The sequence below is a fragment of the Triturus cristatus genome, chromosome 7 (genome assembly GCF_964204655.1).
Source record: "Triturus cristatus chromosome 7, aTriCri1.1, whole genome shotgun sequence".
Lineage (NCBI taxonomy): Eukaryota > Metazoa > Chordata > Amphibia > Caudata > Salamandridae > Triturus > Triturus cristatus.
The window spans coordinates 54095946-54114061 of NC_140590.1; the positions used below are offsets into that span (position 1 = coordinate 54095946).

General features: G+C 47.3%; 1 protein-coding gene across 1 annotated transcript in view; it reads left to right on the top strand.

Moving 5' to 3' along the window:
- Positions 1-679: 679 nt before the first annotated feature.
- ERFL (ETS repressor factor like) overlaps positions 680-18116 on the top strand; it is a 378500-nt gene continuing 361063 nt past the window's right edge. Inside the window, exon 1 of the mRNA XM_085614239.1 lies at positions 680-1348. The gene's annotated coding sequence lies outside the window, so the exon portion shown is untranslated. The remainder of the gene's footprint in view (positions 1349-18116) is intronic.

Sequence of the window (18116 nt, forward strand, 5' to 3'; positions counted from 1 at the left end):
CCCTCGGGGCTGCATGCCCCCTCCGGCTCTCTGCCCACTTCCTCTCTGAGCCCCATCACTTCCTCTGTAGCCACTCCATCTTTCAACTCACTGCCCCGACCTCTGTGCAGTCCCCACTTTGTATTCCTTCCTCTTCACTTCTCTGTTTCTTTTCATCCTTTACCCCCACCCCTTTCATTTCCTTATTTCTTCCTTGCACTTCCGACCTTCCCCTTCTCTTCTCCTCTTTGACACCATCTGTTCATATTTAATTTCCCCATTTCATTTATTCTTTCCTATCTTCCATTTTTCAGTTTTCTTCCTTGCTTAATTCCCTCATCTTCGTCCTCCCCTACACTTTTTTGCTCCGATAGCCTTTTTTCCCTCCTCTGTCTTTATTCCTTCCTTCTCTTTATTCCATCCCCTGATAGTTCACCTTCCCCTGGGTTTACTGTACTACAACTCCGATATCCTGCCTTTACTCCCTCCTTCCTCCCCCATTTGCCTGTTTCTGTGTGCTCCACCTGTCCTGCTCTCTCTACTTTTCTTACAACTCCCTCCACCCTCTCTTTAATTGTCGCGTCAGTCCCTGTTCCTTCCAGCGTCGTTTCTTCCACTTCCGCATTCTTGTAACGTCTCTATAGACATCCTCTCTTTTTAACTCTTCCCTTTCTTGCTGCATTCTCTGCTTAAACAGCACCTTGCTTCCCTTCCTCTCTGTAGCCCCTACCCTCTCTCTTTCACACCCTACTTTGTAACACCTCCTTCTCTCTGAAGTCAGTTGTCTTTACTCCTCCGCCCTTCACTTTCGCAGTCACCTCTTCCCTCCTCCGCTCTCTCCAGTCACTCTTCCTCCTCCGCTCTCTCTGTCACTCTTCCCTCCTCAGTTTTTGTCTCCCTTTTACCTCTTTGCTCTCCTCTCTCCATCCTGCAAGCCTCTCGTGTCTCCACCCTCTCTCCGGCTTGGCTGCTAATAGTGGGAGGGGGCACCAAGGAAATCCAGCACCCTCATACCCCCAGAAGAGGAAGCCTTCCCTGTCAGAGGAGAGGTTCCCCCGAGACAGAGATAGCTGCCCCCTGCCAGCTTCCCCTGAGACAGAAGAACAGAACTAAAAAACAGACACCTGTCCAGGCGGAAAAAGTCCCGTCCCTGAGACACGAGAACAGCTGAAGAAAAAGAAGAGAAGCCGTTCCACAGACGAGACACCGGCACCCAAGACAGACACCGGCTCCCGAGACAGACACCGGCTCCCGAGACAGACACCGGCTTCCGAGATAAGCACCAGCCACCGGGACGAGCCCAGCCTCCGAGAAGACCCAGAGACCGCAGGCGGAAGGGAGGGCTCTGGACAGACCCTGAGATCAAACTGTGAGTACAAACTTTCTGGGGAGTATTGAGTGGGCACGAGGATAAAGGGGCGAGGGGTTGTACCGTGGAGGTGGGTAGGGGGTTTTATAGCAGGAAGTAAGGGGCTGCTTGAGTGCGTTTCTCGCAGCGGGTGAGGTCTCGTGCAATCGCTGTGAGTTCAGAGAAGTTACGATAGTGCTTCCAGTTGAGGAGGAGGGAGATGGCGCTTAAAGGACCTGTGAGGTGCATTGATGGGTGGCGGGGCGGGGCGCGAGCCCAGCGACAGCGGAACAGAGGTCTGAACTCCAAACCCAGACACACAACTAATAGACACCACACCTAAGCTATGTATAGGTTTACACACAACACCACACCACACCCAGGCACACGTGGGGGACGTTACACCCAAGCTATACAGGCGCCACACGTGAGAAACAGCACACCAACCGACTCACAGGTGGCAGACACCGCACCTAAACCATGCTACACACACCACACCACTCCCAGGCACCTGACACACATGGGAGACACTACAACCAAGCCATGCAACCACCACACGTGGGTAACATTACAACCAACCTATTCAAAGACGGCAGACACCACACCTCACCTGTGCACAGGTGTACACACCACACCAAGACGCCTGGCACAAGTGGAAGACATCATAACGAAGCCATGCAGCAACCACACATGACAAATACCACAACCAAGCTAGTGAAAGGTGGCAGACACCACACCTACACCATGCACAGGTGTACACACCACACCCAGGCGCCTGGCACAAGTGCGAGCCATTATAATAACCAAGCCATGCAGTCACCACACGTGACTAACACCACAACCAACCGAGTGAAAGGTGGCAGACACCACACCTAACCTGTGTACAGGTGTACACACCACGCCCAGGCGCCTGGCACAAGTGCGAGCCATTATAATGAAGCCATGCAGTCACCACACGTGACAAACACCACAACCAACCTAGTGAAAGGTGGCAGAAACCATGCACAGTTGTACACACAACGCCCAGCCACCACACGTGACAAACACCACAACCAACCTAGTGAAAGGTGGCAGAAACCATGCACAGTTGTACACACAACGCCCAGCCACCACACGTGACAAACTCCGGATCCAAGCTAGACATTCAGCACTAAAGGGAGACGGGTACACCCATCACGGGCACAGGCAAAGGTGGAAGGTACAGCACACAACCTAAGCCCCTGGCACCAGTAGTGCGACTACACTCAACCCTGGTACAGAGCACAGCCAACTGGCCCTCTCAAACCAGGTACACAGCGCAGGTGGAGGGCACTCCCAACCCAGGTACACACTTCACGTGAAGGACATTCCGAACCAACGTAGACAGCACAGGTGAAAGGTGCTAACAGGGCTTTTACTGGGGGGGAGGGGGAGTCTCTCAAAGGGGCGTGGCCGATGTAAGTGTGGCGTGGCTTAAAACACCTAAGCTAAAAAAGTGTGATTACCATAGTGTGCCACTCCACTGATAATTTGCGACTTCTGTCAATGCATCCAGATATATAATACAACAAGACGGCATTCAACCGATAACAAGCCAGGACTATTGACTTTGTCAATGCTTGTTAGTTGCATAAGAGAAATAAGCAACAACTATGACTTCGTTGTATAGACTATTGAAGAAGACTGAGCAAGAACTATAAGGAGCTCTTTGAAGTGACCTCAAGGGCTTTGAGCAGGGGTCCTGCTGCAGAGTTGAGATGTATTCTTCACCCTGAGAGTGAGTCCGAGAGGGACCCGTCTCAGCACCTCTTTCAGCACCGGCAGGACCCAGCCCATTTAAAGCCCTGCCTGCCACACCATACTAAGGTAGCAGGCGCGGATGAAATATAGGCCCCCAAACCAGGTTCATAGCACAGGTAGAAAACACCGCACCCAACCCAAGGCTGCAGCACCTGTGAAAGGACTTCACCCAATGCAGGAATGCAATAGAGGGACAACGCGCAAGTCAACACTCTTCCGTCACAACTCAGGTGTACAAAAGGTGTGGATATTGCGGATGTGAAACACCGCTGGACCTTCACTGACAAAATCCAATTGATAGCAGCTACGAGGGAAAAAATGTTTACTCCCAGGAGTAATGCATGAGTGAAAGCCAGGATACCCGCGGGGTGAGAGTGCGCTTTATAAGATTATATAACATAACATACCATAACATAACAAAGATGCTATTTTCCACCCGAGGTGTGGAGCAAGGGTGGAGCATTTCTAATTAAATCCCAGGTACAAAGCATGGATGTAAAAAAAAAAAAAAAATGTAGGCTAGGAAAGCGGAGAAAGGTCTAACGCCCAATCTTTGGCTCTTTGGATGACCCCAGCACTCAACGGAGCCGCCCCCCAGCGCCTTGAGACCCTCATGGGTGAATAGTTGTGCTTTACCAACCCTGATTGATTGATTGAATCAACGTGCAGAGCACAGAGGAGGATCCGACACCCATTCCCAGCTTTCAAGTGGGATCTTGACTCAAACAGGGGCAATAAGAGAAGCGAAGCCTTTGTGTAGCACCCGAGGTGCAGACTGAGAGCGCAGGCGGACAATGACACAGCTACGTGGAAGACATCGAAGGCGAACTCATCGGTCAAACATAGACACGTGGAAGACATGGGAGGCGAACTCATCGGTCAAACATAGACACGTGGAAGACATGGAAGGCGAACTCATCGGTTTCAAACATAGACTTGCAATATCCGGATCTTGCATCTTCATTAGCGACAACAAATGTCCAAATGTTCAGAGTGTTACCTTGATTGTCTGTTGTCTAAATGCAAGCGCTTAGAGACTTTGGGTGATTAGCGCTATATAAATTACAACAAACATAAACATAAACAAGTGTGAGCTCTATAACTCACAAATGTAGCCAGACTCACTTCCCGCATGCTTTAGGAGAGAGTTTTTCTTCTAACCGCTGGTCTAGTTTATCTGGAGAACTTGCTTGATGGAAAGATTGCGCAAAGGTCCACATTTGTGTAGATATATACTTTGTAAGGTTGGCATTTAGGCAGTCTATGCTTGGGTATCCATGTTTTTGCAAAAAATGTTGCCTGCTCCTCGTTGTTTTCATTTTTCATTTTTAACGATACTCCAGGAGTGAAACCTGAGGGAGGATTTTAAATCAAACCTGAACGTAGGTGGAAGATTTTACATCTAATTGCAAGAATAGAACACGGTTGAACATTTAATATCAAATTCTACGCGTTGGAGTTGGATTTTTTGATCTTTGGTATAAGCGATCTTTACTTGAATCTGAGACTAGAAAACAGGGGTTAGTTAAACCGTGTGTCTAATTTCAGGTCCATGGTTGCCGGACTGATGCCCAACCCCAGAGAAAAGGCGTTGGTGTAAGAGCTCTGAGTAACTCACAAAAACAGAGCCGGGTGGGAGATGAGACAAGAGATTCTGGGAGATATTAAAGCGAATAGCAGGTCCCAAACTGAGGGGGCTGTTTTTACATCCAGTCTCCGGTGCAGAAACAAAGGCAAGCCCACCCATCCATCCCCAGATGTACAACCCAGGTGGCACATGTTTGACCACGTCACAGAATATAGTGGTACATCGCAAATTCCACCCAGTTACAGAACACAGGTAGAAAGCTTAAATTCCACTACAGATAGAACATGGGTGGCACATTTTAAGTCCCGCACCAGGTACAGTATACAGGTGTAAAAGCTTAAATCCTACCACAGACAGAATGTGGGTGGTAACTCTTAAATCCCACCACTGGAACAGAACACAGGTGGAAACGCTTAAATCTCAGCACAGACAGAATGTGGGTGGTAAATCTAAAACCCCACCCCAGTTACAGAACGCAGATGGGAAAGCTTAAATCCTACCACAGACAAAACGTGGGTGGTAAATCCGAAATCCCACCCCAAGTACAGAACACAGGTGGAAATGCTTAAATCTCACCACAGGTAGAAGGTGAGTGAACATTTTGAATTCCACGCCATAGGTACAGATCACAGAACGAAAATTACAAATAAAATCTCAGGTGGAGAATATAGGGTTAGAAACCATTACACAACACGCGGGGTGGAGTGTCCTAAATCTTCTATTAGGATTATAAACGTGTGTTAAATTCTTAATATCATCGCAGATACAGACGCAGGGGGAGATATTAACTCACCTTCCATGTGCAGATCATGGGTGGAAAATCCTAGTTTCCACTCTTAGGTACAGAACATGGGTGGGCGGGCTTACATCCCAGCGGAGCTGTAAGTGTGTGGCTGGAGGATGTTATGTCCAGCCTCTGATACTGACCCCAGGTACAAGGTCCCAGGAGTCGCGTGCACAGTGTTCCTTCAATTTAGTGCCATTTAAATGTTTGAAATGAAGCTGCTTTTAATTTTCTGGTAGGAAATAAAATGTTAGCAAATTTATTTGTTTAAATTTAGATATAAAATTCAACAAAAAATAAAAACAGGCTACTAATCTAATGTGCAGCGCACTAACCTTTTTAAAATCAATTACAAGAAATGAAAGAAACAACTAAACTAGCTACGTGCACTATTGAAACAAGGACCCCGTTTTGGGATATCAGATATAGGATTCAGGTGAACTGAATATGCCCCTTTTAAACATGTGATTGGACGAGCGCACGTTAAATAGCAGAGGGGAGGCGGTGGTACCCTGAAGCCAGAGGGGACCCCCTCAGTCAGACATTACTTTGGATTCCACTTGATTTATTGTTTCAGTTTTTTTAGCACACTTAGACCAAATAACCCTTCCATTAAACTTAGCAGTCTTTACTTTTTTAGAGAATATACATTTGGAAGAAATTTGTTTAGAAACAAAAATGTACTAGAGAGGTAAAAATTGAAGTAAAATGCAAACTTTCATAGCGAGGGGGGAGGGGGAGGGGGGGGTGATGTGGTGCAGTCCCGTTCCAGGTGACAGGCACGTGTTTGTAAGGCAAAGGGTATTGCGAGGGCTTTCGGCACCCACCCAGTTCCTGAAACAGGCAAGACTCTCGCAGCTGCCACTTGGGGGACACCCCTGGGGTCTCTGCATCTACTTGTCACACACGCTGGGTTCGCACGTCTCATCTCACTTGCAGATTACAGGTGAGTCTCACGTCTCATGTTACCTGTAGATCAAAATGGGTTTTACGTCTCATCTCACCTGCAGATTACAGGCGGGTCTCATATCTCACCTCACCTGTAGTTTACGGATTGCTCACGTCTCATCTCATTTGCAGATTACAGGTGGGTCTCACGTCTCATGTTACCTGTAGATTACGGATGGTCTCGCGACTCATCTCACCTGTAGATTACAGGTGGGTCTCATGTCTCATCTCACCTGTAGATTACAGGTGGGTCTCACATCTCACCTCTAGTTTACGGATTGTCTCACGTCTCATTTCACTTGCAGATTACAGGCGGGTCTCACGTCTCATGTTACCTGTAGATTGCAGGTGGGTCTCAAATCTCACCTCATCTGTAGATTACGGATGGTCTCGCGACTCATCTCACCTGTAGATTACGGATGGTCTCGCGACTCATCTCACCTGCAGATTACGGATGGTCTTGCGACTCATCTCACCTGTAGATTACAGGTGGGTCTCACGTCTCATGTTACCTGTAGATTTCAGGTGGGTCTCACCTCTCACCTCACCTGTAGTTTACGGATTGTCTCACGTCTCATCTCACTTGCAGATTACAGGTGGGTCTCACGTCTCATGGTACCTGTAGATTACGGATGGTCTCGCGACTCATCTCACCTGTAGATTACAGATGGGTCTCATGTCTCATCTCACCTGTAGATTACAGGTGGGTCTCACATCTCACCTCTAGTTTACGGATTGTCTCACGTCTCATTTCACTTGCAGATTACAGGTAGGTCTCACGTCTCATGTTACCTGTAGATTGCAGGTGGGTCTCACATCTCACCTTATCTGCAGATTACGGATGGTCTTGTGACTCATCTCACCTGTAGATTACAGGTGGGTCTCACGTCTCATCTTTCCTGTAGATTATAGGCACCTTTTACATCTCAACTCACCTGTAGACCACGGCTGGGTCTAACGCAGGGGACTCCAACCTTTTCTGTAGTAAGAGCTACTCATGTTCGGTGAACGTCAGTTCGCGCTATCGGTACATTTAGAGTCTTAATACTGACCACATCAGAGGTTATATTAGTGCCCACCATATCAGATCAGAGGTTAGATTAGTGCCCACCATATCAGATCAGAGATTACACTAGTGCCCACCATATCAGATCAGACGTTAGATTACTGCCCACCATATCAGAGAAGATTACACTAGTGCCCAGCATATGAGATCAGATGTTAGATTACTGCCCACCATATCAGAGAAGATTACATTAGTGCCCACCATATCAGATAAGAGATTACATTAGTGCCCACCATATCAGATAAGAGATTACATTAGTGCCCACCATATCAGATCAGACGTTAGATTTGTGCCCACCATATCAGATCAGACTTAGATTAGTGCCCACCATATCAGATCACAGGTTACATTAGTGCCCACCAGGCCTGGTCTCGAGGGTGTGCCAGGTGGGCCATGCTCACCCAAGGAAACCTTGGCCCACCTAAGGCAAAATCAGAACTGAAAAACAAGTGTTTTTCACCCTAATGCTCCCGTGGGATCCCCCTTTTCGTTTACTTGGGTGATCAGCATCTTCGATAAATGCTACTGTCAGGCCTGGGGAGAGGAGAGGTGGGAAGTCAGTAGAGTGGATTAGCTGCTGTGATGCACACATGACATGGATATCATGAAAACTGAATTATGTTTCTGGATTTATTGCATTGTATTTTTAAACTTCAATGCTTTGCAAAGTAAAAAGCTGCCAAAGTTTTAAAAAACATCTCTGCTGCTGCACATGACCAGGAGAATGCGGCAGTCTTAAAGTTTAGCCTCTTAAAGATTTGACAGGCAGCGTCCCTCCCCTCCCCCTCCCCCAAAGCTGGGGGCACATCAAAGAAAGCAGCTCTTTGGGTGCTGGTTATTGTGTTGGCAATGGTAAATGCAGACCGATGCCCATCACCAGGGCCGACTTTACAGCAGTGCCACTGGTGCAACTACACTGGGCGGTGACCGGTAGAGGGGGAGCTGACCTCGGGGTGGGGGGGGCAGTGGGGGTGCTGCTGTATTTAGCGATAATTTATGATTGGAGAGATGAGCGGCACATTTGCCCTGTGGAATTGAGAGTCCAAGGAGGCGGTCATGGGGCATTGGGTTGCTAAAAACGATTGCTGCACCGGGCGCCACCAGCGCTAAAGTCAGCCCGGCCAATACCTAAAATATCCGATCGATGACATATTTTGGGTTTTTTTGGCCAGTACACACTCCCCTTCATGGCCCACCCATACTTCTTTATGGCCCACCCAAAGAAATAATTCTAGAGCCGGACCTGGTGCCCAACATATCAGAGAAGATTACATTAGTGCCCACCATATCATATCAGAGATTACATTAGTGCCCCCATATCAGATCAGAGATTAAATTAGTGCCCCCCATATCAGAGAAGATTACATTAGTGCCCACCATATGAGATAAGAGATTACATTAGTGCCCACCATATCAGATCAGAGGTTACATTAGTGCCCACCAGATCAGGTCAGAGGTTACATTAGTGCCAACCATATCAGAGAAGATTACATTAGTGCCAACCATATCATATCAGAGATTACATTCGTGCCCCACATATCAGATCAGAGATCACATTAGTGCCCACCATATCACAGAAGATTACATTAGTGCCCACCATCTCAGATCAAAGGTTATATTAGTGCCCACCATATCAGATCAGAGATCACATTAGTGCCCACCATATCACAGAAGATTACATTAGTGCCACCATATCAGATCAGAGATTACATTAGTGCCCACCATATCAGATCAGAGATTACATTAGTGCCCCCCATATCTCAGAAGATTACATTAGTGCCCCCCATATCAGATCAGAAATTACATTAGTGCCCACCATATCAGATCAGAGATTACATTAGTGCCCACCATATCGGAGAAGATTACATTAGTGCCCACCATATCAGATCAGAGGTTACATTAGTGCCAACCATATCAAATCAGAGGGTACATTAGTGCCCACCATATCAGACCAGAGGTTTCATTAGTGCCCACCAAATCAGATCAGAGTTTACATTAGTGCCCACCATATCAGAAAAGATTACATTAGTGCCCCCATATCAGATCGGATATTACATTAGTGCCCCCCATATCAGATCAGAAATTACATTAGTGCCCACCATATCAGAGAAGATTACATTAGTGCCCCCCATATTAGATCAGAGATTGCATTAGTGCCCACCATATCAGAGAAGATTACATTAGTGCCCCCCATATCAGATCAGAAATTACATTAGTGCCCACCATATCAGATCAGAGATTACATTAGTGCCCACCATATCGGAGATTACATTAGTGCCCCCCATATCAGATCAGAGGTTACATTAGTGCCCACCATATCAGATCAGAGGGTACATTAGTGCCCACCATATCAGACCAGAGGTTTCATTAGTGCCCACCAAATCAGATCAGAGTTTACATTAGTGCCCACCATATCAGAAAAGATTACATTAGTGCCCCCATATCAGATCGGATATTACATTAGTGCCCCCCATATCAGATCAGAAATTACATTAGTGCCCACCATATCAGAGAAGATTACATTAGTGCCCCCCCATATCAGATCAGAGATTGCATTAGTGCCCACCATATCAGAAAAGATTACATTAGTGCCCCCATATCAGATCAGAGATTACACTAGAGCCCACCATATCAGATCAGAGATTACATTATTGCCCACCATATCAGATCAGAGATTACACTAGTGCCCACCATATCAGATCAGAGATTACATTAGTGCCCCCTATACCAGATCAGAGATTACATTAGTGCCCACCATATCAGAGAAGATTACATTAGTGCCCCCATATCAGATCAGAGATTACTTTAGTGCCCCTATATCAGATCAGAGGTTACATTAGTGCCCCCTATACCAGATCAGAGATTACATTAGTGCCCACCATATCAGAGAAGATTACATTAGTGCCCCCATATCAGAGAAGATTACATTAGTGCCCACCATATCAGAGAAGATTACATTAGTGCCCCCACATCAGACCAGAGATTACATTAGTGCCCACCATATCAGAGAAGATTACATTAGTGCCCAGCATATCATATCACAGATTACATTAGTGCCCCAATTTCAGATCAGAGATTACATTAGTGCCCATCGTATCAGATCAGTGATTACATTAGTGCCCACTGTATCAGATCAGAGATTACATTAGTGCCCCCCATATCAGAGAAGATTACATTAGTGCCCACCATATCAGAGAAGATTACATTAGTGCCCCCCATATCAGATCAGAGGTTACATTAGTACCCCCATATCAGGTCAGAGATTACATTAGTGACCACCATATCAGATCAGAGGTTACATTAGTGCCCACCATATCAGATCAGAGATTACACTAGTGCCACCATATGCAAGATTACCAGCAACGTTCATGTCAGTGCATCGGGCACGGTTGCCAGCAGTAATCCAACACATGCATTGTCAGTGTGTCAGCGTACAAAGCCTCTACATGGGTAATCCCCAAACACCAGCTCATGAGTTCTGAAAAAACGTGTTTTCATCTCAAATAAACACTTGCATTTTGGTACACATATGTTTAGTCAACTGAGCAAAAGCTTCGAATTTATTCTGCTGGGCTGGACTCGGGAGCTATACTCATATGTAATTGGAGATCTACCAAGAGCTCATGACCAACTCTTTGGAGAAGCCTAGTCTAACATCTCATGTCACTTGTAGATTACAGAAAGGTCTGACGTCTCATGTCACTTGTAGATTACAGGAAGGTCTGACGTCTCATGTCACTTGTAGATTACAGAAAGGTCTGACGTCTCAACTCACTTGTAGATTACAGGAAGGTCTGAGGCCTCATGTCACTTGTAGATAGGAAGGTCTGACATCTCATGTCACTTGTAGATTACAGGAAGGTCTGACGTCTCATGTCACTTGTAGATTACAGGAAGGTCTGACGTCTCATGTCACTTGTAGATTATAGGAAGGTCTGATGTCTCATGTCACTTGTAGATTACAGGAAGGTCTGACGTCTCATGTCACTTGTAGATAGGAAGGTCTGACGTCTCATGTCACTTGTAGATTACAGGAAGCTCTGACGTCTCATGTCACTTGTAGATTACAGGAAGGTCTGACGCCTCATGTCACTTGTAGATTACAGGAAGGTCTGACGTCTCATGTCACTTGTAGATAGGAAGGTCTGACGTCTCATGTCACTTGTAGATTACAGGAAGGTCTGACGTCTCATGTCACTTGTAGATTACAGGAAGGTCTGAGGCCTCATGTCACTTGTAGATAGGAAGGTCTGACGTCTCATGTCACTTGTAGATAGGAAGGTCTGGCGTCTCATGTCACTTGTAGATTACAGGAAGGTCTGACGCCTCATGTCACTTGTAGATTACAGGAAGGTCTGACGTCTCATGTCACTTGTAGATTACAGGAAGGTCTGACGTCTCATGTCACTTGTAGATTATAGGAAGGTCTGATGTCTCATGTCACTTGTAGATTACAGGAAGGTCTGACGTCTCATGTCACTTGTAGATAGGAAGGTCTGACGTCTCATGTCACTTGTAGATTACAGTAAGGTCTGACGTCTAATGTCACTTGTAGATTACAGGAGGGTCTAACATATCATGTCACTTGTAGATTACAGGAAGGTCTGACGTCTCATGTCACTTGTAGATTACAGGAGGGTTTGACGTCTCATCTCACTTGTAGATTACAGGAGGGTCTGACATCTCTTCTCACTTGTAGATCACAGGAGGGTCTGAGGTCTCATGTCACTTGTAGATTACAGGAGGGTCTCATGTCTCATCCCAATTGTAGATTACAGGAAGGTATGAGGTCTCATCTCACTTGTAGATCACATTAGGGTCTGACGTTCCATCTCACTTGTAGATTATGGGAGGGTTTGACATCTCATCTCATTTGCATATTAAGGTTGGATCTCATATCTCATCTCACCTGTTGGATATGGATGGATCCCATGTCTCGTATCACTTGTATGACAGGTGTTCGTCTCACGTCTCATCTCACTTGTAGATTACGGGCAAATTGCATGTATCATCTCACTCGCAGGATATGGGAGAGACTCACTTCTCATCTCACTTGTATGACACGGGTGCGTCTCGCATCTTGACTCACTTGTTGATTACGGGCAGGTTGCATGTCTCATCTCATTTGTAGATTATGGGTCGGTCTCACATCTCATCTAATTTGTAGATGATGGGTGGGTCTCACTTCTCATCTAATTTGTAGATTACGGATGGATGTCACGCCTCATCTCACTTATAGGATAAGGGTGGGTCCTACCTCTCATCTCACTTGTAGGAAATGGATGGGTCCTACGTCTCATCTCACTTGTAGGATATAGGTGGGTCTCAAGTCTCATCTTATGTGTATGACACGGGGGTCTTACATCCTATTTGTGGGATATGGGTGGGCCCTACATCTCATTTCACCTTTAGGTTACAGGTGGTTCTCACTTCTCATCTAAATTGAAGATTACGGATGAATGTTACGCCTCATCTCACTTATAAGTTAAGGGTGGGTCCTACATCTCATCTCACTTGCAGGATATGGGTAGGTTGCACGTCTCATCTCATTTGTACGACACAGGGAGGTTTACATCCCATCCCATTTGTAGGGTATGGGTAGGTCGCACGTCTCATCTCACTTGTATGACACGGGGTATCTTGCGTCCCATCCCATTTGTTGGGTTTGCGTAGGTCGCACGTCTCATCCCACTTGTATGACACGGGGTGTCCTACGTCCCATCACATTTGTAGGGTATGGGTAGGTCACACATTTCATCTCACTTGTATGACACGGGGGTCTTACGTCCCATCCCATTTTTAGGGTATGGGTAGGTCGCACGTCTCATCTCACTTATAGGATATGGGTAGGCCACACATCTCATCTCTTGTAGATTGAAGCTGGTTCTCATGTCTCATCTCACAAGTAGGACATGGGTGGGTCTCAAGTCTTCATATCATGTGTATGACACGGGGAGGTCATACTTCCCATCCCATTTGTAGGGTATGGGTAGGTCGCACGTCTCATCTCACTTTTAGGTTAAGGTGGGTCTCACATCTCCTCTTACTTGTAGGATGTGGGTGGACACCACATCTCATCTCTTGTAGATTGCGGATGGTTCGCATGTCTCATCTCACTTATAGCATATGGCTAGGTCGCACGTCTTATCTCATTTGTATAACACCAGGGGGTCTTACGTCCCATTCCATTTGTAGGGTTTAGGTACGTTGCACGTCTCATCTCACTTGTATGACACGGGGTGTCTTACGTCCCATCCCATTTGGAGGGTATGGATAGGTCACACGTCTCATCTAATTTATATGACACGGGGAGGTCCTACTTCCCATCCCATTTGTAGGGTATGGGTAGGTCGCATATCTCATCTCACTTGTAAGATATGGGTATGCCCCACATCTCATCTTTTGTAGATTGCAGGTGGTTCTCATGTCACATCTCACTTGTAGGACATGGGTGGGTCTCAAGTCTTCATTTCATATCTCATGTGTATGACTCGGGGAGGTCTTATGTCCCATTCCATTCATAGGGTTTAGGTACGTTGCACGTCTCATCTCACTTGTATGACACGGGGGTGTCTTACGTCCCATCCCATTTGTAGGGTATGGGTAGGTCGCACGTCTCATCTAATTTATATGACACGGGGGCCCTACGTCCCATCCCATTTGTAGGGTATGGGTAGGTCACATGTCTCATCTCACTTGTATGACATGGGGAGGTCCTACTTCCCATCCCATTTGTTGGGTATGGGTAGGTTCAGGTTGCACATCTCATTCACTTGTAGGATATGGGTAGGCCACACATCTCATCTCTTGTAGATTGCAGGTGGTTCTCATGTCACATCTCACTTGTAGGACATGGGTGGGTCTCAAGTCTTCATCTCATATCTGATGTGTATGACTCGGGAGGTCTTATGTCCCATTCCATTTGTAGGGTTTAGGTACGTTGCACGTCTCATCTCACTTGTATGACATGGGGGTGTCTTACGTCCCATCCCATTTGTAGGGTATGGGTAGGTCACACGTCTCATCTAATTTATATGATGCGGGGGGTTTTACGTCCCATCCCATTTGTAGGGTATAGGTAGGTCACACATCTCATCTCACTTGTATGACACGGGGAGGTCTTCCTTCCCATCCCATTTGTAGGGTAAGGGTAGGTTGCACGTCTCATCTCACTTGTAATATACGGGGAGGTCTTACTTCCTATCCCATTTGTAGGGTATGGGTAGGTCACACATCTCATCTCACTTGTATGACACGGGGAGGTCTTACTTCCCATCCCATTTGTAGGGTATGGGTAGGCCACACATCTCATCTCTTGTAGATTGCAGGTTGTTCTCATGTCTCATCTCACTTATGCGACATGGGTGGGTCTCAAGTCTTCATCTCATATGTATGACTTTGGGAGGTCTTACATCCCATACCATTTTTAGGGTGTGGGTAGGTCACACATCTCATCTCACTTGTATGACACGGGAGGTCTTACTTCCCATCCCATTTGTAGGGTATGGGTAGGTTGCACGTCTCATCTCACTTTTAGGTTACGGTGGGTCTCACATCTCCTCTTACTTGTAGATTGCGGATGGTTCGCATGTCTCATCTCACTTATAGGATATGGGTAGGTCACACATCTCGTCTCATTTTTATGACACCGGGGTCTCACGTGTATGGCACGGGGTGTCTTACATCCCATCCCATTTGTAGGGTATGGGTAGGTCGCACGTCTCATCTCATTTGTATGAAACAGGGGTCCTACATCCCATTCCTATTGTAGGGTATGGGTAGGTCGCACGTCTCATCTAACTTATATGACAGGGGGGGTTTTACGTCCCATCCAGTTTATAGGGTATGGGCAGGTCGCGCATCTCATCTAACTTGAATGACACGAGGTGTCTTACGTCCCATCCCATTTGTATGGTATGGATAGGTCGCACGTCTCATCTCATTTGTAAGACAGGGGGGTCTTACGTCCCATCCCGTTTATAGGGTATGGGTAGGTCGCGCGTCTCATCTAACTTGCATGACATGGGGTGTCTTACGTCCCATCCCATTTGTAGGGTATGGGTAGGTCGGACGTCTCATCTCCTTTGTAAGATGGGGGGGTCTTACGTCCCATCTCATTTGTAGGCTATGGGTAGGTCGCAAGTCTCATCTCTTGCAGATTGCGGGTGGGTCTCATTTCTCATCTCACTTGTATGGCACGGGGTGTCTTAAGTCCCATCCCATTTGTAGGGTATGGGTAGGTCGTACGTCTCATCTAACTTGTATCACACGGGGTGTCTTACGTCCCATCCCATTTGAAGGGTATGGGTAGGTCGCACGTCTCATCTCCTTTGTAAGACAGGGGGGTGTCTTACGTCCCATCTCATTTGTAGGGTATGGGTAGGTCGCGCGTCTCATCTAACTTGTATGACACGGGGTATCTTACGTCCCAACCCATTTGTAGGGTATGGGTAGGTCGCACGTCTCATCTCATTTGTAAGACGGGGGGTCTTACGTCCCAACCCGTTTATGGGGTATGGGTAGGTCGCGCGTCTCATCTCTTGCAGATTGTGGGTGGGTCTCACTTCTCATCTCACTTGTATGGCACGGGTGGGGGCCTCACTGCTTTTCTGAGGAGGACAAAGGTAGGGCCTCCGGTCTGAATTTATGGTAGGACATCTCTGAGGTCTCACAGGGCAGAGGCGAGCAGTCTTACCGTTCTTAGACACACAAAGAGAGTCTCACATCTCACCAGATGAGTTGCATATCTCCAGATGTTAAATCTAAACCACTATTAAGTCCAGGATAGAGCTTCTTATAATCCCGGCTCATTCCCCTTTTCAGCCTCTGCTGCAAGAGCAAAACCCCCTTCTTCTCTCTCTCTCTCTCTCTCTCTCTCTCTCTCTCTCTCTTTATGTCTCTCTCATTACTCATGTCACTCTCTCTCAGTACTCATATTTTATACCGCCCTCCCGTTACCCCATGTTTCTTACCTATCACCTCTCATTCTGTTCAGTCCTTTCCAGCTCCCCATCTCATGCCAATGTCCTCCCACCATGTATTTCTCTTACTTTCCCTCATTCCCTCACTTTCCCTCATTCCCTCACTTTTCTTCATTCCCTCCCTTTCCTTCATTTACTCACTTTCCCTCATTCCCTCCCTTTCATTCATTCCCTCTCTTGCTCTCCATCTGTTTATTTTCTCTCTCTCCCTCCTTCTCTTCGTCTTTCCTCCTTTGCCACCATCTTCTCTCCCTATCTCTTTCTCTCTTTCTTTCATTCCTCTGTCTCTCATTCGCTTCGTCTTTCATTACTTATCACAATCTCTTCTCCCCTCTTCTTCTTGCTGTTTCTTTTCTCTCTCCTCCCGCCCTTCTTTTGTCTTTCCTCGGTTCCCACCACTCGCCTCCTCATCCCCCCTCTTCTTCTCTCTGGTTCGTTCTCCTTCTCACTCACTTCGTATTTCATCAGTTAGCACCCCATCTCTCTCTGTCTCTCTCTCTTCTCTCTCTCTCTCTCTGTTTCTTTTCTTTCTCCCTCACCTTCTCGTCTGCTTCGTTTTTCATTAGCTATCACACTCTGTTCTCCTATCTCTCTGTTTCTACCTCCCTCTGTGCCCCACCTTCATTCCTCCACTCCTACCTTCTGTCTCTCTCTCTCCCTCCCTCTCTCTCCCTCCTCTCTTCTCCTGTCTCCCTCTATCTGTTTCTCTCTCTCTCTCTCCTTCCTGGGCCCCCACCTTCATTCCTCCACTCACATCTTCTCTCTCTCTCTCTCTTTCTCTCTCGTCTCCTGTCTCCCGCCTTCTATCTGTTTCTTTCTTCCTCTCCCCCCGCCCCCCACCTTCATTCCTCCACTCCCACCTTCCGTCTCTCTCGCTCTTCTCCGGTCTCCCTCTCTTTTTCTTCTCCCGCCCCCCAGGTCCCCCACCTTCATTCCTCCACCTTCTCCCTCTCTCTCTCTCTCTTTCCTCCTGTGTCCCTCTCTCTGTTTCTTTCCCCCCCCCCCCCAGGTCCCCCACCTTCATTCCTCCACTCCCACCTTCTCTCTCTCCCTTCGCCCTCCGCTCTCAGCCCCTTCCCCTTTCTACGGCTAACTGGAGCCGGTTTCCGTTTAGATTAAGGCCGGGAACCTAATTCCAGGGCAGGGATCGAATTTTCTGGCAACAAAGGGAAATAGTGTATTGATCAGGGACTCCGGAGATTAAGAGACAAGTGTGTGTATCCATCAGAGCTAAACTGCCTCTCTGCGCGCGCAATGGGGCCCGCTGCGGACGAGGCCGGCATGGCAAGTGTGGGGGCGAGGGGGGGGGGGCACGGAGGGGGGTGGCAGAGGGGGATACAGAGGGGAGCCGAGGTGTACATGAGGGATACAGAGGGGATAGGAGGTGTACAGAGGGGAGACAAGGTGTACAGAGGGGAGAGGAGGTATACATGAGGGATACAGAGGGAAGAGGAGGTGTACAGAGGGAGACAATGTGTACAAAGGGGAGACAAGGTGTGCATAGAGGAGAGGGCAGACTTGGGGTGTACAGAGGGGAGAGGAGGTATACAGAGGGGAGAGGAGGGATACAGAGTGGGGAGGAGGTGTAAAGAGGGGAGAGGAGGCGTACATGAGGGATACAGAGGGGAGAGGAGGTGTACAGA